Source organism: Muntiacus reevesi, chromosome X (assembly GCF_963930625.1).
Source record: "Muntiacus reevesi chromosome X, mMunRee1.1, whole genome shotgun sequence".
In the NCBI taxonomy this organism is placed as follows: Eukaryota; Metazoa; Chordata; class Mammalia; order Artiodactyla; family Cervidae; genus Muntiacus; species Muntiacus reevesi.
In genome coordinates, this window is record NC_089271.1 from 66,978,386 (window position 1) to 67,006,104 (window position 27,719).

At 41.3% G+C, this 27,719-nt stretch overlaps 1 non-coding gene and 1 pseudogene across 1 annotated transcript; one reads left to right on the forward strand and one right to left on the reverse strand.

Annotated features, from left to right (window-relative positions):
* Positions 1-2,554: 2,554 nt before the first annotated feature.
* LOC136154521 (neurabin-2-like) overlaps positions 2,555-27,719 on the reverse strand; it is a 135,550-nt pseudogene continuing 110,385 nt past the window's right edge.
* On the forward strand, positions 12,366-12,437 carry TRNAC-GCA (transfer RNA cysteine (anticodon GCA)). Its single transcript has one exon. It is a non-coding gene; the product is annotated as a tRNA-Cys (tRNA).

The following is a 27,719-nucleotide window of genomic DNA, read 5'->3' on the forward strand; positions in this document are numbered from 1 at the left end:
TTAAAACTCAACATTCAGAAAACTAAGATCATGGCATCTGGTCCCATCACTTCATGGCAAATAGATGGAGAAGCAATGGAAACAGTGACAGACTTTATTTTTGGGGCCTCCAAAATCACTGCAGATGGTGACTGCAGCCATAAAACTAAAAGATGCTTGTCCTCAGAAGAAAAGCTATGAGCAACCTAGACAGCATATTAAAAAGAAGAGACATTACTCTGCCAACAAAAGTCTGTCTAATCAAAGCTATGTTTTTTCCAGTAGTCATGTATGGATGTGAGAGTTGGACCATAAAGAAAGCTGAACACTGAAGAATTGATGCTTTTGAACTGTGGTGTTGGAGAAGACTCTTGAGAGTCCCTTGGACTGTAAGGAGATCAAACCAGTTCATCCTAAAGGAAATCAGTCCTGAATATTCATTGGAAGGCCTGATGCTGAAGCTGAAACTCCAATAATTTGGATATCTGATGTGAAGAACTGACTCATCTGAAAAGACCCTGATGCTTGGAAAGATTGAAGGCAGGAGGAGAAGGGGACGATAGAGGATAAGATGGTTGGATGGCATCACTGACTCAACGGACATGAGTTTGATCGACCTCTGGGAAGTGGTGATGGACAGGGAATCCTGGCGTGCTGCAGTCCATGGGGTCACAAACAGTTGTACACAACTGAGCGACTGAACTGAAGTGACTGATGGATGTGAGAGTTTGACTATAAAGAAAGCTGAGTGGCAAAGAATTGATGCTTTTGAAATGGTGTTGGAGAAGACTCTTGAGAGTCCCTTAAACTTCAAGCAGATCAAACCAGTCAATCCTAAAGGAAATCAACCCTGAATATTCGTTGGAAGGACCTATGTTGAAGCTGAAACTCCAATACTTTGGCCACCTGATGTGAAGAACTGACTCACTGGAAAAGACCCTGATACTGGGAAAGATTGAAGGCAGGAAGAGAAGGGGATGACAGAGAATGAAATGGTTGGGTGGCATCACTGACTCGATGGACATGAGTTTGGGCAAGCTACAGGAGTTGGTGATGGACAGGGAAGCCTGGTGTGCTGCAGTCCATAGGGTCGCAAAGAGACATGGCTGAGCTACTGAACTAGACCAAACGGATACACCACATTTTGTTTATCCATTGATTTGTCAGTGGAAATTTGGGGTGTTCTTACTTTTTGGCCATTGTGAATAATGCTCTATGAACATTGGTGTGCTAATGTCTGAAGCTTTGCTTTCAGTCCTTTTGGATATATACCTAGAAGTGAATTTGTTGAATCATGTGGTCACTCTATATTTGATTTTCCTAGGAATTGCTATACTGTTTTCCTGCACCACTTTACATCTGCACTACACACAAGGATTCCGATTTCTCTGTATCCTCACTAACACTGATTATTTTCTGTTTTTATTCATTTTATTATTTTAAAACAGTATTCATCCTAATTGTTATGAAGTGGTATCTAATTGTGCTTTTGATTTGTACTAATCTAATAATTAGTGATGTTGAGTGTATTTCTGTATATTTATTGGCCATTAGTGTATCTTCTTTAGAGAAATGTCTAATCAGGTAATTTGCCCTGTGTATTTGTCTTTTAAATTATGTCGAAAAAAGTCAAGGTTCAAACCTAAAATGCAATACTGACTCTTATTTCTATTTATATCATACCTTTACCAGTGTTTTTTATCTCTTTGTAGTCTTAGGTTACTATCTTTTTTTTCAGTCTGGATGACTCCCTTTAGCCTTTCTCATAGTGCAGGTGTGCTAGTGACAATTCTCTTAGCTTTTATCAAAGAATGTCTATTTTCTTTTTTGTTGTTGTTGTTTCCCTCTTGGGCCTGCTTTTATGGGGACAACCTAACAGAGGGCACAGCCTATAGAAAACTAGGAACAATACATACATATATATTATGCATAGAGAAGCAATTCTGTAAAGTCAGGCCCCGCTCCCTCCATCTGCTGAGGCTGAGGAGTTAGGCACTGAGTCAGTCAGCAGCTCTTTCGGTGGGTACGCACACATCTGAGGGAAGGAAGAGGGTGCTGAGAAATGCTGATCAATGGCATGACCTATTTACAGGAGATGAGGAAAAGCCAAAATGGAACAAGGGTTTTTTGTTTTTTGTTTTTTTTAAAGAAAGAACAAAAACCCAGGCTGAGGCAGGGGTGTGAGGAAAAGGTAAAATGAGAGATGGATTCTGAAAGGGAAGGGGACCTGAGAGGGGTCTCACTTCCCTTGGTCAAAGCCCCTTTAACTTTAGGGTTAAAGTGGGGAAATGGAGTTGATATCACTTAGAAATCAGGCTGCCAGCAACACAGCTCTGGTCTCCAAAAGATGAAAAGTAGTAAAATTTTGCCCTCCAGTCGAAACAATGGAATATTGTGTGTGTGAGTAGGGTGAGGCTGAATCTCTGGGATGTCAGTACAAGGCTTCCAAGGTGTGGCCCTGGTAGGGCAGGAAATCTGTCTCTAGGCTGGTAGAGGGCAGGGTGAGGTATTGATGACAGGGGAGGAAGGACAATCAGAGGGGATTAATTATTGTTCAGTCAAGGGATGATTCCTATTAAGTGGAATTGGAATTCCTCAGTGTTTGCAAGTTTCCTTCCAGTTCCAAGATCTGAAAAATAAAGGAAAGAAGGAGTCAGGCTTAGGTTTGGACACGGGCCCTGCCCCTCCTACACCCCTGGAGGGGACATGACCTTGAGCTCCCAGTCAGCAGCATGACTTCTCTTTCTCCCTCCAGGATCCACAGGATGGGTGCTAGAGAGGGGCTGACTTGCTGCTGCCTCCTGCCCCTAGGGCACCCCTGGGCCTACTTTGTCCAGGAGCTTGTCCATCTCCTCCTTCCTTAGCAGCTCTGACTCCTCCAGAACCCAGTGCTATGCTGTCTTCTTTTTCAGGATATTGGTCTCCTTCTGCTGGTAGTCCTTGATGAGGCACTCAGCCTTGCTGTACTTGTGCTCTAGGGCCTGGTACTGGGCCTGGGTCTCCTGCAGGTGCTCACTCACAGCATTTCATGGGCCCTGGGCCTTGCCCCCATAGCCCTCCAACTTTTCCATGTGATCCTTTTTCTCCTTCACACTCTGTTCCAGCTGGGCCTTCTTCACCCACCAATGTCCCTTCTCCTGCTCCAGGCTCTGCAGTTTTCTTTTCAGCTGCTGGATCTGTATCTCAGTCACAGCATGCTAGATCTGGAGCTCCTTTAACTTGTGCACAGCTTCTCAGGCTCCATGTCCACAGGGGACAAGGCATCCTGGTTCTCTGCCAGCTGAACACCTCAATGGCCATGTTGCCAACTGGGAACATGGGACTCAGCTCCTCAACCTCATCAGTGGCACATTCTCCCATCTCCTTGTTATCCTTCCCCTCCCCATACTGGGCTTATCTCTGCTCCATCATTTTCTGCTGCCATTGCACCTGTTTCCAGGGTCTGCTAAGTTAGCTGGGCCACCTCACCTGGCTGCTTCTAGCCAATCATAAACTGTATGCAGCCCTTGGTGTTCCAGAGCATGGAGGCTGCAAAATTCTGGGTCACCCCCACCAGATTCATTCCATCCATCTCCATCAAGAGATCGTTCACCTGGATTCTGCTGTCCTGATGGACCACACTGCCATCAGTCACAGTCTTGATGAACATGTCCACCTTCTCCAGGTCCATGTCTGTCCATGCCCCATGCCAACAATGCAGATGCCCAGGCCCTTGGCATCCTTCTCCCACTCCACAGAATACAGCTCCAACCTTTCCACCTGCTTCTCCAGCTGTACTCAGCAGAGGCCACAATGGGATCCACGTCCTTGTTGCAATGATGGTCATCCTTGTTGGAGTAGGTGTTGAACACTGGAATGGGCTCCATGCTGAAATGGGTCTTCTGGCTCAGGGCTGGGTCGTTTTCCTCTGAGAGTCCTGAGATCTCCACGCACCCTGATTTGGCTCATAGAGGGGCGTCCCTTCCTCCTCGTCTTCTTCATTGTCCTCCTCCAGGGTATTGTCCCCAGGAGTTCTCCCCAATCCCACTATAGGCACTCATGTCCACCAAGTTATCCTTCTTGGACTCGTACCTCTTTGGGGATCATGTCCTGGCTCAGCCATCACCTACCCCTCTCAGAAACTACCAGGGTCACCACCTCCTCCTCGGGGGTTGCCTGGGCCATCTGCCCCTCTGGCAGGGGCTGGCAGTAGTTGCCAACGCACAGCCATTCTCCAGGGCTGCATGGGCTGTAACCTCCTCCTGGATAATTTCCACAGGTGCCACCTCGGCCTCCAACTCCCTGCTTGCCTCCAACTCCACAGGCTTAATGAAACCCCTCCTGGGGCTTGAGAGGCACCAGGCAGGGGCCACTCGGTGCTACAGGGGCTGCTGTCCTTCAGAGACACACTCCTGGGCTGGGACATTCCCCGATGGGACAGGCAGTAGCAGAGGAGGCTGAAACACCAGGGACCACTTGCTAACCAGCTTCAAGTTGACCTGGGGAGCCTCCTTGGCCCCTGCCCTGGGCAGCCTGGACCCACAATGGAGGCCAATCCTTGAGTCAGGCTCAAGGTCTCTATTTGGTTTATTTTTATAATTTTTATATTCTCTATCTGGTGACACATCATTCTCCTGGGTTTCTCTAGTTCTTTGTTTATGGTTTCCTCTAGCTCTTTGAGCATATATGAAACAATTAACTTAAAAATCTTTGTATAGTAAATCCAATGCATGTGCTTTCTCAGTGCTATTAATTTCCTTTTTTTTAATCTCTATGAATGTGACTTTTCTCCCTATGAATGCAGGCTTCCCTGGTGGCTCAAATGGTAAAGAAACTGCCTGCAATGCAGGAATCCCAGGTTCGATCTCTGGGCCTGGAAGATCCCCTGGAGAAGGAAATGGCTACCCACTCCAGTATTCTTGCCTAGAGAATTCCATGGACAGAAAAGCCTGGCTGGCTACAGTCCATGGGGTTGCAAAGGGTCAGACACAACTGAGCACCTAGCACTTTCACTTTCATAACTGTGACCTACTTCATTGTCTCTTTCCATAACTTGTCATTTTTGTTGTTGAATACTGGACATTTTGAATATTATAATGTGGTGACTCTGGAAATGAAAGTAATTCTCTCCTCAGGATTTATTTCCTGCTTCCTGTGTATTCTTTGTTGAGTATGGCCTCTGAAGTCTCTGTTCTGTTAGCCTGTGGTCAGCTAGTGATTTAACAGAGATGTCCTTAAATTCTCAGAGTTGAAAGAACGATAGTAAAAGGAGAAAAGAAAAAAATCTACCCTGGTCTTTATAGATTAGTTCTGTGTCAGGACACTCCTTTAATTCTTAGCCAGTCCATTTACCACTCTGGTTTAGTTTTTACTTTCCCCTTGCTATGAGCCTAAAGATCAGTGGGAAGTAAACATTCAGGACTTTCTCAAGTGTTTTCTGAGATATGACCAGCCCTGGGCATGGGATGTTGTTGTTCAGTTGCTAAGTTGTGTCTGACTCTTTGTGACTCCATGGACTGCAGCATGCTAGGCTTCCCTGTCCTTCACTACCTCCCTGAGTTTGCTCAAACTCATGTCCATTAAGTTGGTGATACCATTCAACCATCTGATCCTCTTTTGCCCCCTTCTCCTCCTGCCCTCAATTTTCCCCAGCATCAGGCTCTTTTCCAGTGTGTTTGCTGTCTGCATCAGAGGGCCAGAGTATTGGAGCTTCAGCTTCAGCATCAGTCCTTCTAATGAATATTCAGGGTTGATTTCCCTTAGGATTGACTGGTTTGATCTCCTTGCAGTCCAAGGGATTCTCAAGTCTTCTCCAACACCACAGTTCAAAAGCATCAGTTCTTCTTCACTCAGCCTTCTTTATGGTCCAACTCTCACATCTGTACATGGCTACTGGAAAAACAATAGCTTTGACTAGTCATACCTCTGTTGGCAGTGATGTTTCTGCTTTTTGATATGCTGTCTAGGTCTGTTATAGGTTTTCTTCCAAGGAACAAGCGTCTTTTAATTTTGTGGCTGCAGTCACCGTCCACAGTGATTTTGGAGCCCAAGAAGATAAAGTCTGTCATTGTTTTTATTTCTCCCCCATTCTATTTGCCATGAAGTGATGGGACAAGATGCCATGATCTTAGTTTTTTGAATGTTGAGTTTTAAGCCAGTTTTTTCATTCTCCTCTTTCACCTTCATCAAGAGGCTCTTTAGTTCCTCTTTGCTTTCTGCCATAAGGGTGGTGTCATCTGCATATCTGAAGTTATCAATATTTCTCCCAGCAATCTTGATTCCAGCTTGAGCTTCATCCATCCAGCCTGGCATTCGCATAATGTACTCTGCATCTAAGTTGAATAAGCAGGGTGACAATATACAGCCTTGACGTACTCCTTTCCCACGTTTGAACCAGTCTGTTGTTCCATGTCCAGTTCTAACTGTTGCTTCTTGACCTGCATACAGGTTTCTCTGGGGGCAGGTAAGGTGGTCTGATAGTCCCACTTCTTGAAAAATTTTCTACAGATTGTTGTGATTCACACAGTCAAAGACTTTAGCCTTATCAGTGAAGCAGATATTTTTCTGGAATTCACTTGCTTTTTCTATGATCCAGTGGATGTTGGCAACTTGATCTCTAGTTCCTCGCCCTTTCTCAATCCAGCTTGTGCATCTGGAAGTTCTTGGTTCACATACTGTTGAAGCCTAGCTTGAAGGATTTTTAAAATTACCTTACTAACATGTGAAATGAGCACAACTGTGCAGTAGTTTGAAAATTCTTTGGCATTGCCTTTCTTTGGGATTAGAATGAAAACACCTTTTCCAGTCCTGTGGCCACTGCTGAGTTTTCCAAATTTGCTGGCATATTAAGGGCAGCACTTTCACAGCATCATCTTCTAGGATTTGAAATAGCTCAACTGGAATTCCATCACCTCCAATAGCTTTGTTTGTAGTGATGCTTCCTAAGGCCCACTTGACTTCACACTCCAGGCTGTCTGGCTTTAGGTGAGGTGATCACACCATCATGGTTATCCAGGTATTAAGACCTACACCCCCCCCCCCCACTTTTTACAGTTCTGTGTATTCAGAAATGGTAATGACGTAACAGAAGCAGAAGGGCATAGGCATGGCTTTTCACCTCCTGTTTATAAGTGGATGATTTTGAAGGCCCTATTTCCCAAAGTTGTTCCCTGCCCCAGCTTTTCCTCTCAGACTTTTAGCATGCATATTTTCTGATGGAATGTACTCTTTTGCCACAGATAACAACAACTTGTTCATTTACCTTTCAATACTTTCCAGGAACTGAGATTGCTCTGAGTTAGGATAAATAAAGGCAATGCCTGCTCTGTTCCTTCCAGAACCAGATACCCACAAGAGGACCACAGGCTGTCATCAAGACAGTCACTGCACCTGGGAGGAGTTTGAAGCAAGGCTAAGTTAAAAATAAAAAGTTCTTCTACCATGTTAAAATGGACTTTTTCCCGATTCATCATTCACTTGGTTGCTGCAATCTGTTGACTTCTTTCCAGAGTTCTGACAAAGTTGATTCAGACAACCTTGCTTAGGTTTCTTTTGGTGTTTCCAAGAAGTGATAGGTGCTTGAAGCCTTCTACTTTTCCATTTTCACTAACATTTGAAATTCTTTTTTCTTTAATTATTTAATTTACTTTAATTGACGGATAATTACTTTACAATATTGTGGTGATTTTTGCCATACATCAACATGAATCAGCCACTGGTACACATGTGTCCCCCCATCCTGAGCCCGCCTCGCACCTCCCTTCCCACCCCATCCCTCTGGGTTGTCCCAGAGCACCAGCTTTGGGTTCCCTGCTTTGTGCATTGGTCATCTATTTTACATATGGTAATATACATGTTTCAATGTTATTCTCTCAAATCATATCACCCTTGCCTTCTCCCACATAGTCCAAAAGTCTGTTCTTTACTTCTGTGTCTCTTTTGCTGCCTTGCATATAGGATCATCATTACCGTCTTTCTAAATTCCATACATATGCATTAATATATTGTTTTGGTGTTTCTGTTTCTAATTTCACTCTGTATAGGCTCCAGTTTCACCCACCTCATTAGAACGGATTCAAATGTGTTCTTTTTTATAGCTGAGTAATATTCCATCGTGTATATGTACCACTACTTCTTTATCCATTCGTCTGTTGATGGACATCTAGGTTGCTTCCATGTCCTAGCTATTGTAAACAGTGCTGCAATGAACATTGGGGTTACATGTGTCTCTTTCAATTCTGGTTTCCTTGATAACACCTGAAATTCTTAATAATATTTGAACTGTGAGTCTCCCACTTTCCTTTTGTACTGGGCCCTGCAGGTTAGGTAATCATCTTGGCCCCTAAAACTTTCTAACCATTTTAATAATTTTTCTGCCTCTTATTCTTGTCACTATAGAGCATTCTTATAAGTAAGTCCATGCAGGCATCTTTCCCTGGTGCTAGATTAATACTCAACTGAGAATCATCACAACTATGACAATGAATGCCCTCAGTAATAGTGTGGATAATATCAACAATATTTATTCTTATGTCCAAGACAAATTTTGGGAATTTTTAAGGTTATCTTCTGAGACTAAAGAGTAACCCTCAACTGAATTTGCTAACTCCAACTAGGATCCTGGATATCCCCTCAAGGAATGAGGATTTTTAATTTAATGCTATTATATGACTTTATAGATCAGCTTTCATAGGCCTCTGTCTTCAGCAACTTCCCAGGGAATCCTTTTATGTAACTGATAATCCAAGACACTTCAAATAAAAGAAAGTCTTACCCTCCTGATTGTTCATCTAACTCCATACCACACATTCTTCCCTCCTTCTCCCCAAAATATTCAAAGGTTCAAATTTTTGGGTGTCTCCAGCCTTTTCATTATCTTAGTCACAACCAGTGACTACCACCACCATCACCAGCAACAAATTATAGCATGAGATGGATTATTTTCTACTCCACTTTGTATCAGTTAAGATACTTTCAGCTGAAAATAGAAGACCAACTCAAATGCCCTACATGATGAGGAAATTTAGTATCTCACATATCAAAGTCTTCAGAGATAGGATGGTTTCAGCACTGGTTAACTGAGTGATTTGTGACATTATGAAAGACCCAAATTCTTTCTGTATTTCTTCTATGTTATTCTTACCCTGTTGATTTGTCTTCTAAAACTGACTTTCATCATGACCCCATAATAGCTGCTACCAACATAGGCATTGCATGTAGATAGCACTATCTCAAAGTAGAAAAAGTTTTTTCTCCTCAATCTTGGTAAGCTCAGAGAAATTGTACCCAGAAACCACTTCCTTAAACCAATCACTGACCAAGGAAATGAAGTTACCATGATTAGTTTAGACGAAGCAAAATTTATTCCAGTTTTTTTAAGGAATCTTCACACTGTTCTCCATAGTGGCTGTACTAGTTAGTTTGCATTCCCACCAACAGTGTAAGAGGATTCCCTTTTCCTCACACCCTTTCCAGCATTTATTGCTTGTAGACTTTTTAATAGCAGCCATTCTGACTAGCATGAGATGGTACCTCATTGTGGTTTTGATTTGCACTTCTCTGATAATGAGTGATGTTGAGCACCTTTTCATGTGTTTGTTTGCCATCTGTATGTCTTCTTTGGAGAAATGTCTGTTTAGTTCTTTGGCCCATTTTTTGATTGGGTCGTTTATTTTTCTGAAATTCAGCTGCAGGAGCTGCTTGTATATTTCTGAGATTAATTCTTTGTCTGTTGCTTCATTTGCTATTATTTTCTCCCATTCTGAAGGCTGCCCTTTCACCTTGTTTATAGCTTCATTTGTTGTGCAAAAGCTTTAAAGTTTCATTAGGTCCCATTTGTTTATTTTTGCTTTTATTTCCATTACTCTGGGAGGTGGGTCATAGAGGATCCTGCTGTGATTTATGTCAAAGAGTGTTTTGCCTATATTTTCCTCTAGGAGATTTTTTTTTAATTTTTAATTTTTTATTTTTTCAGTGGGTTTTGTCATACATTGATATGAATCAGCCATAGAGTTACACGTATTTCCCATCCTGATCCCCCCTCCCACCTCCCTCTCCACCCGATTCCTCTGGGTCTTCCCAGTGCACCAGGCCTGAGCACTTGCCTCATGCATCCCACCTAGGCTGGTGATCTGTTTCACCATAGATAATATACATGCTGTTCTTTCGAAACATCCAGTTTCTGGTCTTACATTTAGATCTTTAATCCATTTTGAGTTTGTTTTTGTGTATGGAGTTAAAAAGTGTTCTAGTTTCATTCTTTTACAAGTGGTTGACCAGTTTTCCAGCACCACTTGTTAGAGAGATTGTCTTTTCTCCATTGTATATTCTTGCCTCCTTTGTCAAAGATAAGGTATCCATAGGACTTAGGTGCATGGATTTATCTCTGGGCTTTCTATTTTTACAATGAACAAAATTCTCTGGTGAGCATTTCCTTTTGTAGAGCATGAGCAATAAATAAACTTTTTTTATACTAAGATACTTAAATTTTTGGCTTAAGTATTTGTTACAATAGAATAATTAAACCTGTCCTGAGTAATAATAGGTATAGTAACAGGGTGTATATTGTCACCCTGTGTATTTAACTTATATGCAGAGTACATCATGAGAAACGCTGGACTGGATAAAGCACAAGATAGAATCAAGATTGCCGGGGGAAATATCAATAACCTCAGATATGCAGATGACACCACCCTTATGGCAGAAAGTGAAGAAGAACTAAAAAGCCTCTTGATAAAAGTGAAAGAAGAGAGTGAAAAAGTTGGCTTAAAGCTCAGCATTAGAAAACTAAGATCATGGCATCTGGTCCCATCAGTTCTTGGCAAGTAGATGGGGAAACAGTGGAAACAGTGGCAGACTTTATTTTTTTGGGCTCCACAATCACTGCAGCTGGTGATTGCAGCCATGAAATTAAAAGATGCTTACTCCTTGGAAGGAAAGTTATGACCAAACTGGATAGCGTATTTAAAAGCAGAGACATTACTTTGTCAACAAAGGTCCATCTAGTCAAGGCTATGGTTTTTCCAGTAGTCATGTATGGATGTGAGAGTTAGACTATAAAGAAAGCTGAGCACCGAAGAATGGATGCTTTTGAACTGTGGTGTTGGAGAAGACTCTTGAGAGTCCCTTGGACTGCAAGGAGATCCAACCAGTCCATCCTAAAGGAGATCAGTCCTAGGTGTTCATTGGAAAGACTGATGCTGAAGCTGAAATTCCAATAGTTTGGCCACCTGATGCGAAGAGCTGACTCATTTGAAAAGACTCTGATGCTGGGAAAGATTGAGGGCAGGAGGAGAAGGGGATGACAGAGGATGAGATGGTTGGATGGCATCACCGACTCAATGGGCATGAGTTTGGGTGAACTCTGGAAATTGGTAATGGATAGGAAGTCCTGGAGTGCTGCAGTTCAAGGGGTCGCAAAGAGTCAGACACGACTGAGTGCCTGAGCTGAACTGAGCTGAGTAGTAACAAGGGAATGGAAGCCAATCCCCTCCATGTTGTTGAAAGGGTTCCAGAGAGAAAATGAAAGTGAAAGTGAAGTCATTCAGTCGTGTCCGACTCTTTGTGACCCCATGGACTGTAGTCTACCAGGCTCCTCTGTCCATAGGATTTTCCAGGCAAGAGTACTGGAGTGGGTTGCCAACTGAGGCACATTCTAAAACTGGGAAAAAATCCTACTAGAGAGGATGATATATTCTTAATTTTCTTTGCTATGCATGATACTCACTCCTTAGATCTAAAACTGAAAGCCTCTGACTTTCTTCCAGACAATCTACTATTTACTGAACATAAACAAGGTATCTTGATCAGTCTTAGCCTACTTGGTTAGCTTACCTTCCCAAGTTTTCTATGCATTTTGTTTAAATTAAAATGTTTAAATTAAAAATGCATAAGAACTTTAAGATTTGAATTTAATGCCCTAAAAAAAAACTTTAAATATGTACTTCCTTAAATGATTCTTGAATGTTCCTGTAAAGGTAAGGACCATATAATACTATTTGTATTGTTCTAAATTCTATTCATGGATGGAGTAAACTTTACTTCTAGCTCATAGCTTACCTTTTTAAAAAAAAATTATTTTTTTTTTGAATTATGAAAGTGTGATAACACATTTACAGGAGACTTGGAAAATACAGAACACAGTTACATATAGTTCCACTGTGTGTGGGGATGTGTGTGTTAGTCACTCAGTCGTGTCTGACTCTTTGCAACCGCATGGACTGTAGTCCATCAGGCTCCACTGTCCATGGAATTCTACAGGGAAGCATCCTGGAGTGAATTGCCATTCTCTTTTGTAGGGAATCTTCCCAACTCAGGGATTGAACCTGGGTCTTCCACATTGCAGGCAGATTCTTTACCATCTGAGCCACCAGGGAAGACATAGGTCCACTATATATTACAATAGGGCTTCCCGTGTGGCTCAGATGGTAAAGCATCTGTCTGCAATGCAGGAGACCCGGGTTCGATCCCTGGTTCGGGAAGATCCCCTGGAGAAGGAAATGGCAGCCCACTCCAGTATTCTTGTCTGGAAAATCCCATGGACTAAGGAGTCTGGTGGGCTACAGTCCATGGGGTCGCAAAGAGTCGGATATGACTGAGTGATTCACTTCACTTCACTATATACTGCAATTATTTTTTTAAGTAGATAAATTAAGATTTTTAGTTGGAGTTTCAATATCAAACTCTCAAAAAATAATAGAACGAATATACAGAGAAGTAGAAGGAAATAGTAGACCCCAAAAGCTCTGTGAACTAATTCAACGTAAGTAAGACATAGAATTTTCACACAACAGTAGGATACAGATTCTATTCAAGTTCCCATAGACTATAAACCAGGAGACACTGGAACATATCCAGGGACATAAATTAAGGTGTAAAAGTTTCACGGCCTAAAGATGTTGAAATCATAGAGTCTGTTCTCTTATCATTGTGGAATTATGTTAGAAATCAATATCAAAAGATATTTGAAAATAACCCACATACTTTCAAGTACAATGTGACATTTACCAAGAGAGATCTTCGACTTAGCTGTCAAAAGCCTCAGTAAAATTAGACTGAAAAAAACACAGAGAGTGATTACAGAGAAGAAAGCATTTAAATGAGAAATTAATATCAAAATGAGAAATTAATGTTAAGGATATTTTAAACTAAATCCTATGTATTTGGAAATTAAACGTCTGCTTTTAAATGATGGGTGTATCTAAGAAGCCATAACAAGGAAAATTTAAAAATACTTGTAATAGAATGAAAATGAAAAGAGAATTAACCAGAATTTGTTGCACGTAGCTGAAGTTGCTCAATGCAGTTAAATATACTGTGGAGTCTTAAATAAGGTATAAAAACAAATAATGGACACTAGCATACAATTTTGTAAAATTTGAACAAAATCTGTAGTTAGTAATACTGTGTTGCTGTGCTTGTGTTGTGTTTAGTTTCTCAACCGTGTCTGATTCTTTGTGACCCCAGGAACTGCAGCCTGCCAGGCTCCTCTGTCCATGGGGATTCTTCAAGCAAGAATACTGGAGTGGGTTGCTATACCCTCCTCCAGGGGATCTTCCCAAACCAGGGATTGAACCCAGGTCTCCCACATTTCAGGTGAATTCTTTACTGACTGAGTCACCAGGGAAGCCCAAGAATTTATCACTTGTTAATTTCTTGTTTTTTTTTTTGTTGTTGTTGTTTTTTTTTTTTTTTACAACATAGTATTTCTTTATATTCCCAGAATTGGATTACAAGTTTCCTTCTTCTCTCGCTTCTCCTTCTGGGACCCCTATAATATGAATGCTGGTGCATTTAATATTGCCCCAGAGGTCTCAGGCTGTCTTCGTGAATACAAGATTTTGTTTGTGCCCTCCAAGAGTAGAGTCTCTCCCCCATCCTATGGAAGTCCTGTAATTAAATCCCACTGGCCTGCAAAGTCAGATTCCCTGGGGATTCCCAGTTCCTTTGCCAGATGCTCAGGTTGAGAAGCCTGATGTGAGGCTCAGAACCTTCGCAACAGTGGGAGAACTTCTTTGGTATTACTGTTCTCTGGTTCATGGATGGCCCACTGAGCAGGTATGGGATTTGATTTTATCGTGTCTGGGCCCCTCCTATCATCTCATTGTGGCTTCCTCTTTGTCTTTGGATGTGGGGTATCTTTTCTTTGGTGGGTTCCAGTGTCCTCCTGTCAGTGCTTATTCAACAGTTATAATTTCGGTGCTCTTGAAGGAGATGAGTGCATGTCCTTCTACTCTGCCATATTGAAAAAGCTCATAGCTTACCTTTTAAAATTACTTATTGTTGATTTTGAGTCGTGTGTATGTGTGATGATAGTATTCTGATTATCTTTTAAAATTACTTATTGTTGATTTTGAGTCATGTGTATGTGTGATGATAGTATTCTGATTATGTTTTATATTATGAATCTTTGCTTTTTGTACATGTGGATGTATTCCCAAATATTTACAGATGAAATAATAAAATTTCTTGAATTTGCCTCAAATTAACCCAAAGGTTGGAGTGGGGCAGAGGGGATGAGGAGGATGAATAGAGATATAGAAGAACTAAGATTGGCTATGACTTGAAAATTGCTAAACTAGGTGATGGGATTCATCTGATGCTCTCTCTGTGTTTCCATACTTTAGTGAGTAATCACTAACATGTTCTAAATTCAGTTCTTTGTCAACCTTTCCCCACTCTCTTCTCCAAGAGCCTCCTGTACTACATTACTTCAGTTGTGTCTGACTCTTTGCGACCCCATGGACTGTAGCCCAGCAGGCTCCTCTGTCCATGGGATTCTCCAGGCAAGAATGCTGGAGTGGGTTGCCATTTCCTTCTCCAGGAGATCTTCCCAACCCAGGGACTGAACCCATGTCTCCTGCATCTCCTGCATTGCAGGCAGATTCTTTACCACTGAGCCACTAGGGAAGCCCAAGAGCCTTCTGACTGGGCATATTAGAAACTGCCTCATGCTGAGCAGGGTATGTGCTAGTCAGTTCATGGAGTATATAGAATACAGCATGTGTCAACAATGAGCCAAAATACTAATGAGTTGAAAGTGTTCCCATTGAATGTAGCACATCCTGTTCAGCCTGTGGAAACCGACTTGTCCAATAGAGAAATGTTCACACCTGCTCTCCCCTAAATAACCCCTTCTACACCTTAACCCCAAGTTAACTGCACTTATGCCACAAACTCCCAATTCTAGCATGTTTTGGAAGGGGCAGATGCCATTCATAGAATGATTGAAAAATGTTAGATAGTATCTGAGGATTTCAGTCAAAGATGGTAGACTAAATACTTAGAAAACTCACAAAAATTACATTAATGGGCACAAATCTACTAGAACCTAGTGGAAGAAGGAAACAGTGAAGCTGACTTTGCACATATGAGAAAGCTGAATCTCAAGCATAGAGAAAACTGAAATCCCATTCACCCTGAGAAACCCCTGAAAAGGTCAGGAATTTGGTAACACTGAGTACTTCTAAAAGTGGGAATGAATATAGTGATAACAATGAAGGGTTGATTGTCTAAATTTTATCTGAAATCAGTTAGTTTCCTGGACCCGATGCCACTTTCAACTATCTTTCTTTTGACTGGCCTAAAGATTAGTGATTCATTCCCTGGAGAGACTAATACAATTTCTGGACCAGGGAACTCTGACACAGTTGAAGTGAGGAGTACTATATTTAAAACAATATAATTAATTTATATGAAAGTTTACATACTCAATAATAACAGTCATCTCATCCTACTCTCTGAGATTACTTCCATTTAGACATACCACAGGGGAAAGTTTGGAAGACTTGCAAGGAATCTGAATACCTCAACAGAAAAGGCTAAAAGATGCAGAGTTACCCAAAGAAACATGCAGACTTACCCAAAGAAATGGAGCAATCAGAACACTCTACAGCGTAAACTAGTCTTCAGCTCCCATCTACATGCACAGAGCTTTCAGCTTTCTAGTACTCAAATCTTAAATACAAATAGACAACCAAGAATCATCATTCACTTAAGAAAATAAAAATATGAATGATATGAAAGAGACCAAAATCAAAAAGCAGAGGAAGTAATTTGGAGGAAACAGAGTCCATTCATGGAAATGGAAACTTAAACCCAAGCATTCCATTTCTCTAACATTTCCTTAGCATATTTATTTCATAGTTCAGTCTTCCTCCTCTGGAATCCACTTGATCCTGTTAGCAAAATCCTGAGCTGCCTCCAGATCTGGTGTGTGCCAGTGTTAGGGGAAGCACACTGACTGAAAGCGCCCACCCTGGCCAGGCACCATAGTAACCATTTGCATGAGTTGTTTTACGACAGGAGTTTCCTGGTGAGGAACACGGAACTAATAAGCCACCACCAACAGGAAGAGTTCAGGAAAGGTCAAAAGGAGACACCACATATCCGACCACCTCCCAGAATCCTTCTCTCTGACATCCACCTTGTCTGAATAAGGCGTGCACCACCAGGAAGGACTCAGAGTCAGAATGATTAGTTAAAGACAACCCGGAAACTAACCCCATCACCATAAAGCCTGACACTGCGAGCCATATGTCAGAGCTGTTCTCCTGGGTTCCCTTACCCCACTGCTCTCCACTCAGGTATCCTTTCCCAATAAAATATCTTGCTTTGTCAGCACATGTGTCTCCTTGGACAATTCATTTCCGAGTGTTAGACAAGAGCCCAGCATTGGGCCCTGGAAGGGGTCCCCCTTCCTGCAACAAATGGTGACTCTGGCGGAAACTCTTCTTTGCTGCGACTGACATCCTGACCACTTGGGGTACTCAGGGACCAGCTTGGCCGCTGTTGGACCAGACCCAGCAGCCATGACTGGGACTCTTTTGTCCCTGGTTTCCTCCTGTCATGGACAACTGGCCAGAGTGCCCCGACCAGTAAGGAACAAGAGACTTTATTGACCTCTCTCCCCTTCCCTCTCTCTTTCCTCTCCTTAACCTTTCCTATCCTTCCCCTTTTTTCTAGTCCCCTGGTCCTAGACGCAGGAATCTGGTCGAAGGGCCTCAGCTTGAGCTGAGGATTGGAGACCGATCGCCTCCTCTTGACAGAGAACTTGAATTCTGGTTCTGTGCTGGTCTGGTTTCTGGTAGGGCTGAGTTCCAGTCCTCCCTTTTCTGGAGGCCCAGGGTAAAGTCCTGTAATGCCTGGGTATCTGCAGGTGGCAGGAGACGTGTGTAAGGCCACCCCTTTTGCCCCCATCTCCTGCCTCCTCCCCCTTCTTCTTTCAACCTGGCTTCCTTTCCTCCCTTTGAAATCTTTGAAGACCTGAGATATTTTCATTTACTCTGTTAGTACTTGGATCTGAAGTTCTGTGTCTCTATAAGAGGTTTTCTGAGAGACTGCATTCTTGTATTTAAGTGAGTGTCTGATGAGGACTGCCAGGTCTATGTGTGTGTTTTAACTCTGTGTTCAGTGTTGTGACTTTTGATGGCCATTTTGCTTTGTCTGGCCACCATTTGGTTTAGACCTGCCACCATTTTGTTAGAACTTGATTTTCTTTCCCTGTGCCTTGAGACCAGGGCTCCGGCTCTGTTCTCAGGAACACTTATCTAGACCATCTCTAACCACTGAGACTGAGGGAAAATGGGGAAAAGCTTTTAAAATTTTTATTTATTCCAACTGTTTTTTATAAATGAGTTAATTTTATATTATAATATCTAATTTATGACTAGGCTTAGAAAAAGAAGCTACATCTTGTGTTGTATCTGTCTAAATGTGTCTTGGTATGTCTTTGTCTCTGGGTAATATTTTTGATGTGAGAGTTGGACTGTGAAGAAAGCTGAGCGCCAAAGAATTGATGCTTTTGAACTGTGGTGTTGGAGAAGACTCTTGAGAGTCCCTTGGACTGCAAGGAGATCCAATCAGTCCATCCTAAAGGAGATCAGCTCTGGGTGTTCATTGGAAGAACTGACGCTGAAACTGAAACTCCAATACTTTGGCCAGCTCATGAGAAGAGTTGACTCATTGGAAAAGACCCTGATGCTGGGAGGGATTGGGGGCAGGAAGAGAAGGGAACGACAGAGGATGAGATGGCTGGATGGCATCACCGACTCGATGGGCCTGAGTTTGAGTAAACTCCGGGAGTTGGTGATGGACAGGGAGGCCTGGCGAGCTGCGATTCATGGGGTCACAAAGAGTCAGACACGATTGAGCGACTGAACTGAACTCAACTGAACTGAGTATTTTTGAGGTTAATTTGTAAATGGGATCTATTTAATTGGCTTAAAGAGAAATAAGCACTTACAAATCAAATAATTCTAAATTAATAAATTCCAGGTTCATGTGAACTGGGAAATATTCAGTATTAAGTACCTGATATTGATGATTGTTTATTGACCTATCTAATATAGACATGTCTTAGCATAATTAGCATTAAGTAGAATATTTTAATTGTACCTAGGTTTAATATATAAGTTAAATATTATCATATCTGTTACAAGTTTGTCACAAGGAAATTACCTCGAGTGAAGAAACTTCTAAAAAAAATGTAATGAGATATGAGCTTTTAGATAAACTCTATTAAGAGTAACTATGCTTTAGGAGTATCAGTTTAAAATAGTGTCTCCAGATTGGGGTAACTTGAATTTCTAAGTGTTTTGCTAAACGAAGTGTTGAAAGTCTATTGAATAGTTAGGTCATTTCCAAATAAGAGAAACATTTACTACTAAACACTAATTTTCTTTTACAGAGAAACTAAAGAGATTTGGGACTATAAATGAGTAATGTTTGGTGCTATCCTAAAATGTTCTAAGAAAACAAGGATTTGGGAAATTATCACTGGTATTTATACTCACCAATCTATAAAATGCTGATATAAAATTTCTTGGTTGCTAAAGGAAAGTAGGAAGTGTGTTTTCAGTAAAAAAAAAAAAAAAAGAAAAAGAAAAAATACTAGAAAGAGTTATGCATGATCAGGATTTTCTAAAATTGGATTACAATTAGTTAGATAAATGGATTTTGTTAGGAATGACACAGCCATAGGAAAACTGGTTAGAGCCAACTAGGTCCAAGATGGCGGAGTTGACTTTCACTAGAACTTGAGCTGTATTTACACCCATTGTGACATATCAACAAACTAAATGATGCACCCATCAACATTGACTAAATTTGACCAAATGTTCTAAACCCTTTTAATTAATTTTTTTGGACAAAACTTCCTAAATCGAATTCTTTTGACGTTCCTTTGACCTCTAGCTAACTTTGGGGTGCTTCAGAGGGCCCCTGAAACAGCCCAAAGAAAGATATTAAACTAATTGTGTTTATTTGGTTGGTTAAATTACATGAAAAATATTATCAAATGAGTAATAAATCCTCTCGTTATAATGTATGGTAAAAGTACTAATATAGATATCCTAGAAATTATATGGAGTTCTTAACATTCTGATATGTCCTGGTATTCTAATGGAAAACCTGATGACTTCACAAAAGTTAACAAAAGGACTGAATGAACCAGCGAATATCCCTGTAACTTTTATGGTTTCTATCTGAAAACTTATGGGTTTGAATCTTGTGTTTTCTGGGAGTAGGGAAAATCTTCCTCTCAAACTAATTATGACAGTAATTTGGTGAAAATATATGTAATAAACAAAACAATTATATTTTCTCTCTATCTGACTCCTCCAGAAATTGGAAACTCTTGGGTTTCCAGTAAGTTTATTAAATAAGTTAGGAAGGTTATATCACTAACAGGTACAAAAATCTCAAGGAATTTTTGAGACCTTAAAAAGGGGAGAATTCACCTAGATTTGTTAGGTGAAACCTGTGATAAACCTTCAGTGTGAGTTTCCCAGCCCTGTTATATTTTAAAAGTTCAGTCTGAGACTCTATAAATGTTTCAGTGAATCAAAAAGTTTATGATCAGTTATGATTATATAAATCATCAGGTCAAAATTAGTGATAGCAGGCCTATTTTGCAGATAAGCTAGTATTAATTTGGTTAAATTTGATAAAAATGAGGGTAATTTTAGGCAGAAAAAGATGTTTCAATAAATGTTAAATCCCAGTTTGTTAATGAAGGTCTGCATCTAGTGAGACTCATTTCTTGGATAGTTCTTTGTCATTATGCTATATTAATGCAAAATTTATTTGAATTCTTGAAGAACACCCTAAGTTTGTTTCTGAAGCTTATCTCAGTAATCTATCTTTGGATGAAGATCAGATGCCTCATGATCTGCAACCAGGACCGGAAAAAGACATAATTTAAGGTACCGTCTCCAACCTGGATAGAAGGGCCTTTTTATAAGGAGAAACTACACTACACCAGGATGAGAAGACAACATCAGAGATAGACAGCTTGCCCAAGATGCTGGGCCTGATTCGTATGACCGTTTATAATGTTTTCTTGACTTCTTAGATCTTTGCATATAAATCAAATGCTTTTCTATCACAGGCCTGATTATATGCTAATTTTAGAAATCAATCCAGTTGTTGAATTTGTGACCAATTACCTGTGTCTAGTTCTGGGTTACCTTGGTAAATTTCTCTACTACAAGGTTCTAACTGGTTGGCTGACCCTGAGAAAATTTACTTTAAATAAAATTATAGTCATATTCAGGTCACTATTGATATTACTAGATGGGATTCCCTCACCTGGCCAATTAAGAATGCCTGCTCTGACTCTGGCCATAAATTTGATTTTCTTCTATTACTCAAGCTCAATCAGAGCAATAAGCAAAGTTTCAGCAAAGGAAAAAAAATTTCCCACAATTATGGGATGGATTTATATAGATAACACCAGGCTATGGTAATTTAGGTTTAAAGTCTCCTCTATGTTGGAAACAATTAAATCATACTAAGGATAATCAGTCTAGTAACACTAGAAAACTGGGCTATGTGCCTTATAGACAGTACCAATATATAATTTCCCTGGAACATAAAGATTCGTACAGAGTAGACTAAGTTAGATGACTTGGGATATACTGGGCTACATCTAACAGAAGCTCTTGAGTCTTACTTGTGACTTTACTAATACTGCTGGCTATGTTATTCGTATTTCACCTGTTCTATAAAATTGCTGTTTCTTACATTGCCAAATATGTGATTGAGGCCTCTGATAAAATAATATGTAGTTCCATATGAGATCGATGATGTTAACAGTGTAAGTCTATATATGGGAAGAAGCAACAGGAGGGAATATTTTCTTGGACCAAGAGGCTAGTAAGACAGGTAGTTCAGAGAATTTTGGATACTGTTTCATGACCTAGTCCAGTAACAGCACATTGAGTGGCCGGTCAACAAAATCTTTGCCAAGCCTGAGAATGGACATTCTCAGCACCATGGGATAAAATGGTCATGAAATGCTCCCCTCAAAATTATGGTCAAGTTTATGAGCAAAAAGGGGCTCTGCCAACTGAAAACTGACACTTGCCATCTATGTCTACAAAGATTAAATCATGGCCACTCCAACTGCTGAACTTCAATTCCCCTGAAAGAAGTTCAGGGTGAAAATCAGGAATGAGGCACTCTCTGCTCTGGGAAAAACTGGCAAAACAGGCCTTCAGATAGTTAGATCTTTTCAGGAAAAGATTTTATGAGTCCCAATTCTTGCATCTTCTCATACCTAGAGAAACACTGACATCATTAATGGTGACATCTACTTTGGCTACTAAGGAAAATTTTACAGATAATTTACAGAAAAATTTACAGTCAAGATAGATTAGCTATGGTTCAGGCATCCTGAGAAATAACTAGGTGATACTATGGTAATGCATGGATGTGAGAGTTGGACTGTGAGGAAAACTGAACGCTGAAAAATTGATGCTTTTGAACTGTGGTGTTGGAGAAGACTCTTGAGAGTCCCTTGGACTGCAAGGAGATCCAACCAGTCCATCCTAAAGGAGATCAGTCCTTGGTGTTCATTGGAAGAACTGATGTTGAAGCTGAAACTCCAATATTTTGGCCACCTCATGCGAAGAGTTGACTCATTGGAAAATACCCTGATGCTGGGAGGGATTGGGGGCAGGAAGAGAAGGGAACAACAGAGGATGAGATGGCTGGATGGCATCACCGACTCGATGGGCCTGAGTCTGAGTAAACTCCGGGAGTTGGTGATGGACAGGGAGGCCTGGCGTGCTACGATTCATGGGGTCGCAAAGAGTCAGACACGACTGAGCGACTGAACTGAACTGAACTGAACTGAACTATGGGTGTAATTTCAGACTAGACCTTGTATTTAAACACTTGAGTTTTCTGAGTTGTGTCAGGCTTGGATGCCACCATTCTCAAAACAATGTCTGTTAGAAGCTACTAACTGCAACCTTACTTTTTATAAAACTAGGCAACTGGCTACATGGCTACAAGTCTCCCCGAAATGCCAGGTCTAGACTGGGTTTCAGGCCTATTCTTCTAAAGAGAAATGAGATTTATTTTGTCTATTAAAATTCCAGTTATCACCCCTCTAGTTACTTCTAATTGGGTCTGTTACACCATAATGGCAGAACAAGGGATTGAGATTTTAATCATACAAGGCTCAGATCTAGGACTTGGAACTCAGGGATACTTCCATTTCAGTGTCTATTCTCTAAATTGAGGCAGTCCTATGCCCCATTTTGACAGGAAGTTATCACAGTCATATTTGCCCAGTTCCCTAAACTAAAACTGAGCAGGACTCTGTGGGGCTCTGGAGTACAGATCTGCTCTGTGTTCTCCATTTCTTGTCTGTAGGATATAGGCTTCATTCAGCCTCCTTGACCTTTCCCGAGTTCCAAAGAGTGGATTCAAACAATTGCTAATCGGGGAAGGGAGGGTATACAGAAACAGAGGAGAAACAATCAAATGGTGGTACAGCCTTGAGACAGGGTCCTTGTTCCTACTCAAAAAAAGATATGCATAACAATGTCTTTGAGTTCTTCTACAGAACTGCCCCCCACCCCCAGGTGGAGGATGGTAACTTCAGACTGAATACAAGATTCCTGGAGCACAGCTCTGCTGCCTCAACACCAACCAATCAACAAAAGTCATAAACCCTGCAGCCCTCACCCCAAATGTTGCCTTCTGTTTCTGGGGACCAGTGATGATCATCCTGTTAGGTTTCCTGTTTGGCCCCTGTCTATTTCATCTCCGAGAGGAGCCAACAGTTTCAAACTAAATTGCTGTTATTACAAGGGTGAATGCTGGTTTCAGGCAAAAAAAATAAATAACTTGACTTAGATCAGGTGGAGAGAGACTTCTGCTCTGCTAGGCAGGCCTACGACCATGAGGTATCTTGAGTATGAAGTCTCTCAGTGGGGAGTTGTTAGGGAAAGCACACTGACTGAAACCGCCCACCCTGTCCAGGCACCATAGTAACCATTTGCATGAGTTGTTTTACGACAGGAGGTCCTGGTAAGAAACACGGAACTAATAAGCCACCACCAACCGGAAGAGTTCAGGAAAGGTCAAAAGGAGACACCACATATCCGACCACCTCCTGGAATCCTTCTCTCTGGCATCCATCTTGGCTGAGCAAGGCATGCACCACCAGGGAGGACTCTGATTCAGAATGATTGGCTAAAGACAACTCGGAAACTAACCCCATTACCATAAAACCTGAGACTGTGAGCCATATGGCAGAGCTGTTCTCCTGGGTTCCCTTACCCCACTGCTCTCCACCCAGGTGCCCTTTCCCAATAAAATCTCTTGCTTTGTCAGCACATGTGTCTCCTTGGACAATTCATTTCCAAGTGTTAGACAAGAGCTCAGTTTTGGGCCCTGGAAGGGGTCCCCCTTCCGGTAACACTAGGGTCTTCCTACCTCTACTAAAATGCTTGTTTGTGTGTCCTACCTCTCTCAGTTCAGTTCAGTCGCTCAGTCGTGTCTGATTCTTTGCAATCCCATGAACAGCAGCACGCCAGGCCTCCCTGTCCATCACCAACTGCCAGAGTCCACCCAAACCCATGTCCATTGAGTCAGTGATGCCCTCCAACCATCTCATCCTCTGTCATCCCCTTCTCTTCCTGACCTCAATCTTTCCCAGCATCAGGGTCTTTTCAAATGAGTCAGCTCTTCACATCAGGTGGCCAAACTATTAGAGTTTCAGCTTCAGCATCAGTCCTTCCAATGAACACCTAGGACTGATCTCCTTTAGCATGGACTGGTTGGATCTCCTTGCAGTCCAAGGGACTCTCAAGAGTCTTCTCCAACACCACAGTTCAAAAGCATCAATTCTTCAGCGCTCAGCTTTCTTTATAGTCCAACTCTCACATCCATACATGACCACTGGAAAAGCTATAGTCTTGACTAGATGGACCTTCATTGATAAAGTAATGTCTCTGCTTTTTAATATGCTGTCTAGGTTAGTCATAGCTCTCCTTCCAAGAAGTAAGCGTCTTTTAATTTCATGGCTGCAATCACCATCTGCAGTGATTTTGGAGCCCAGGAAAATAAAGTCAGCCACTGTTTCCACTGTTTCCCCATCTATCTGCCATGAAGTGATGGGACCAGATACCATGATCTTAGTTTTCTGAATGTTGAGCTTTAAGCCAACTTTTTCACTCTCCTCTTTCACTTTCATCAAGAGGCTCTTTAGTTCCTCTTCACTTTCTGCCATAAGGGTGGTGTCATCTGCATATCTGAGGTTATTGATATTTCTCCCAGCAATCTTGATTCCAGCTTGTGCTTCTTCCAGCCCAGCATTTCTCATGATGTCCTCTGCATATACGTTAAATAAGCAGGGTGACAATATACAGACTTGACGTACTCTTTTTCCTATTTGGAACCAGTCTGTTTTTCCATGGCCAGTTCTAACTGTTGCTTCCTGACCTGCATACAGGTTTCTCAGGAGTCAGGTCAGGTGGTCTGGTATTCCCATCTCCTTCAGAATTTCCCACAGTTTACTGTGATTCACATGGCCAAAGGTTTTGGCATAGTCAATAAAGCAGAAATAGATGTTTTTCTGGAACTCTCTTGCTTTTTCGATAATCCAGCAGACGTTGGCAGTTTGATCTCTGGTTCCTCTGCCTTTTCTAAAACCAGCTTGAACATCTGGAAGTTCACGGTTCATGTATTGCTAAAGCCTGGCTTTGGAGAATTTTAAGCATCACTTTACTAGCGTGTGAGATGAGTTCAATTATGTGGTAGTTTGAGCATTCTTTGGGATTGCCTTTCTTTGGGATTGGAATGAAAACTGACATTTTCCAGTCCTATGCCCAATGCTGAGTTTTCCAAATTTGCTGGCAAATTGAGTGGAGCACTTTCACACCATCCTCTTTTAGGATTTGAAATAGCTCAACTGGAATTCCATCACCTCCACTAGTTTTGTTTGTAGTGCTTCCTAAGGCCCACTTGACTTCACATTCCAGGATGTCTGGCTCTAGGTTAGTGATCACACTCTCTAGAAGCAATTTAACTTTCTTTTAAATGTTTGCATCATAATTAAATATTTTAGAAGGAAAGACCATGACATCTATCATTTATCCTCAAATGGTTTAGTAACAATAATAACTACAACAGCAATAATAATAGGATAAGATATACAGGAATTCCCTGCTCTATTATTGCAATTTTTCTACAGAAAATCTAAGTTTCATATTTATATTACATTAACATTTACAAGAAAACTTAGAAGTTTTACATTTTTTGAAAACAAAAGGTAAAGATATATTATGTTAGACAACACATGTGTACACACAGCCTTATGTGGGCCACCTTTCCTTGGGATCTTATTTAGATATTGCTCAGCAACAGTTCCAACTTGCTATTTGAAGCCCTCCCTCTTGAAGGTCACTTCCCCCAGTGACTCTAAGGGAAAGAATTCAATTCTCTCTCATATCCCTTTCCACTTGGGAGAATATTTCAAACACCATTACTACTTATGCTGAGTTTATCTAAATTTTTTTGCATGATTTTTCTAACAATATGGATGCCAAAAATGGACATTTCTTGACTCAGACCAAAGGCATATTTAGATTTGGATAGAGTTGAAGTTAACTTCATTGTTCTATTATCATGGAAAAGCCTCCAGAAGGTAACCAATATGAATACTGGACGCATGTGGTCCAATTGCTGCAAGGAGTTATACTCAAAGACGTATGTTCAGAACAGCTTAAATAATTTTAAAATATTTCCATTTTTATCTTATGTTCCTTTTGGAATATGAAATAGAATCCAGTTTATACCAACAATACCTTTCTATATCCTATTTTATCTTTCGGTTGTCTTACACCTCCCACCCTAATATCTCTGGAGCCTCTCATTTGCAAAAATCCCTTCAAATAGTTTTCCCTCTCTTTCTGCTGAATATCTTTCCTTTCTTTATTATGTAGATTAGTTTAGCTTCTTCTCTTTACATACTTCCTCTTCTTGGCCCACCTTTGAGACATTGTCTTCCTCAGTTCATTATCTCTTTCTGTATCACAAAAACTCCAGAACTCACCAGGTACTCAATTGGTCTCCTGGTGGGGACTGCTAAATTGAAAAGACTACATCTCTTTACTTCCTTGAAGGAGAGGAAAGAAGAGATTGATAACCTTGACACTTTATTAATTAACTTTTTGCCCTTTCACCTAGGCAATAGGAGAAAAAGCATCCAGGGACCAACCCTTAGGATGATCCATATAATTCCTCCTGGCATCTCTTTCACCCTTGGGGCTGCTTTTAATAGACCAAACTTGCAGTAAAAAATTTTCCATGTCACTCTTTAAAAGATTATTAGCTTTGAAAAGCAGAAAAATGTAAAGAAGAAATAAAAGACCTAAAATTCACTGGCCAGATAAATGTCTAATGACAGTATTTTTTTTATTAGTGTATAATTGCTTTACAACGTGTTAGTTTCTGCTGTACAACAAAGTGAATCAGCTACATGTATACATGCAATCCACTCCCCATCCCAACCTTCTAGGCCGTCACAGAGCACTGAGCTGAGCTCCCTGTGCTATACAGTAGCTTCCCATTAGCTATCTGTTTTACATATGGTAGTGTATATATGTCAGTGTTACTCTCTCAATTCAACACATTGTGTTGAAAAGCAGAGACATACTCTGCTGACAAAGGTCCATATAGTCAAGGCTATGGTCATGTACGGTGGTGAGAGCTGGACTGTAAAGAAGGCAGAGCACCAAAGAATTGATGCCTTTAAACTGTGGTGCTGGAGAAGACCCCTGAGAGTCCCTTGGGCAGCAAGGGGATCAAATCAGTCAATCTTAAGGGAAATCAACCCTGAATACTCGTTGAAGTGTTATGGGAAGCACACAGATTGAAATCGCCCACCCTGGCCAGGCACCATAGTAACCATTTGCATGAGTTAGCTAAAGACAACCCAGAAACTAACCCCATCACCATAAAACCTGAGACTGAGAGCCATGTGGCAGAACTGTTCTCCTGGGTTCCCTTACCCTGCTGCTCTCCACCCGGGTGCTCTTTCCCAACAAAATCTCTTGCTTTGTCAGCATATGTGTCTCCTTGGACAATTCATTTCGGAGTGTTAGACAAGAGCCCGGTTTTGGGCCCTGGAAGGGGTCCTCCTTCCTAAAACAGAAGGACTAATGCTGAAGCTGAAACTACAGTATCTTGGTCGTCTGATGTAAACAGTCAGCTCATTGGAAAAGTCCCTGATACTAGGAAAGATTGAGGGCAGAAGAAGAGGGCATCAGAGGATGAGATGGCTAGATGGCATCACTGATGCAATGGACATGAACTTGGGCAAACTTTGGGAGATGGTGAGGGACAGGGAGGCCTGGTGTGCTGCAATCCATGGGGTCTCAAAGAGTCAGACATGATTAGGTGACTGAACAACAATAAGATTTATGCCCAGTAGTGGGATTGCTGGGTCATGTGGTAGTTTTATTTTT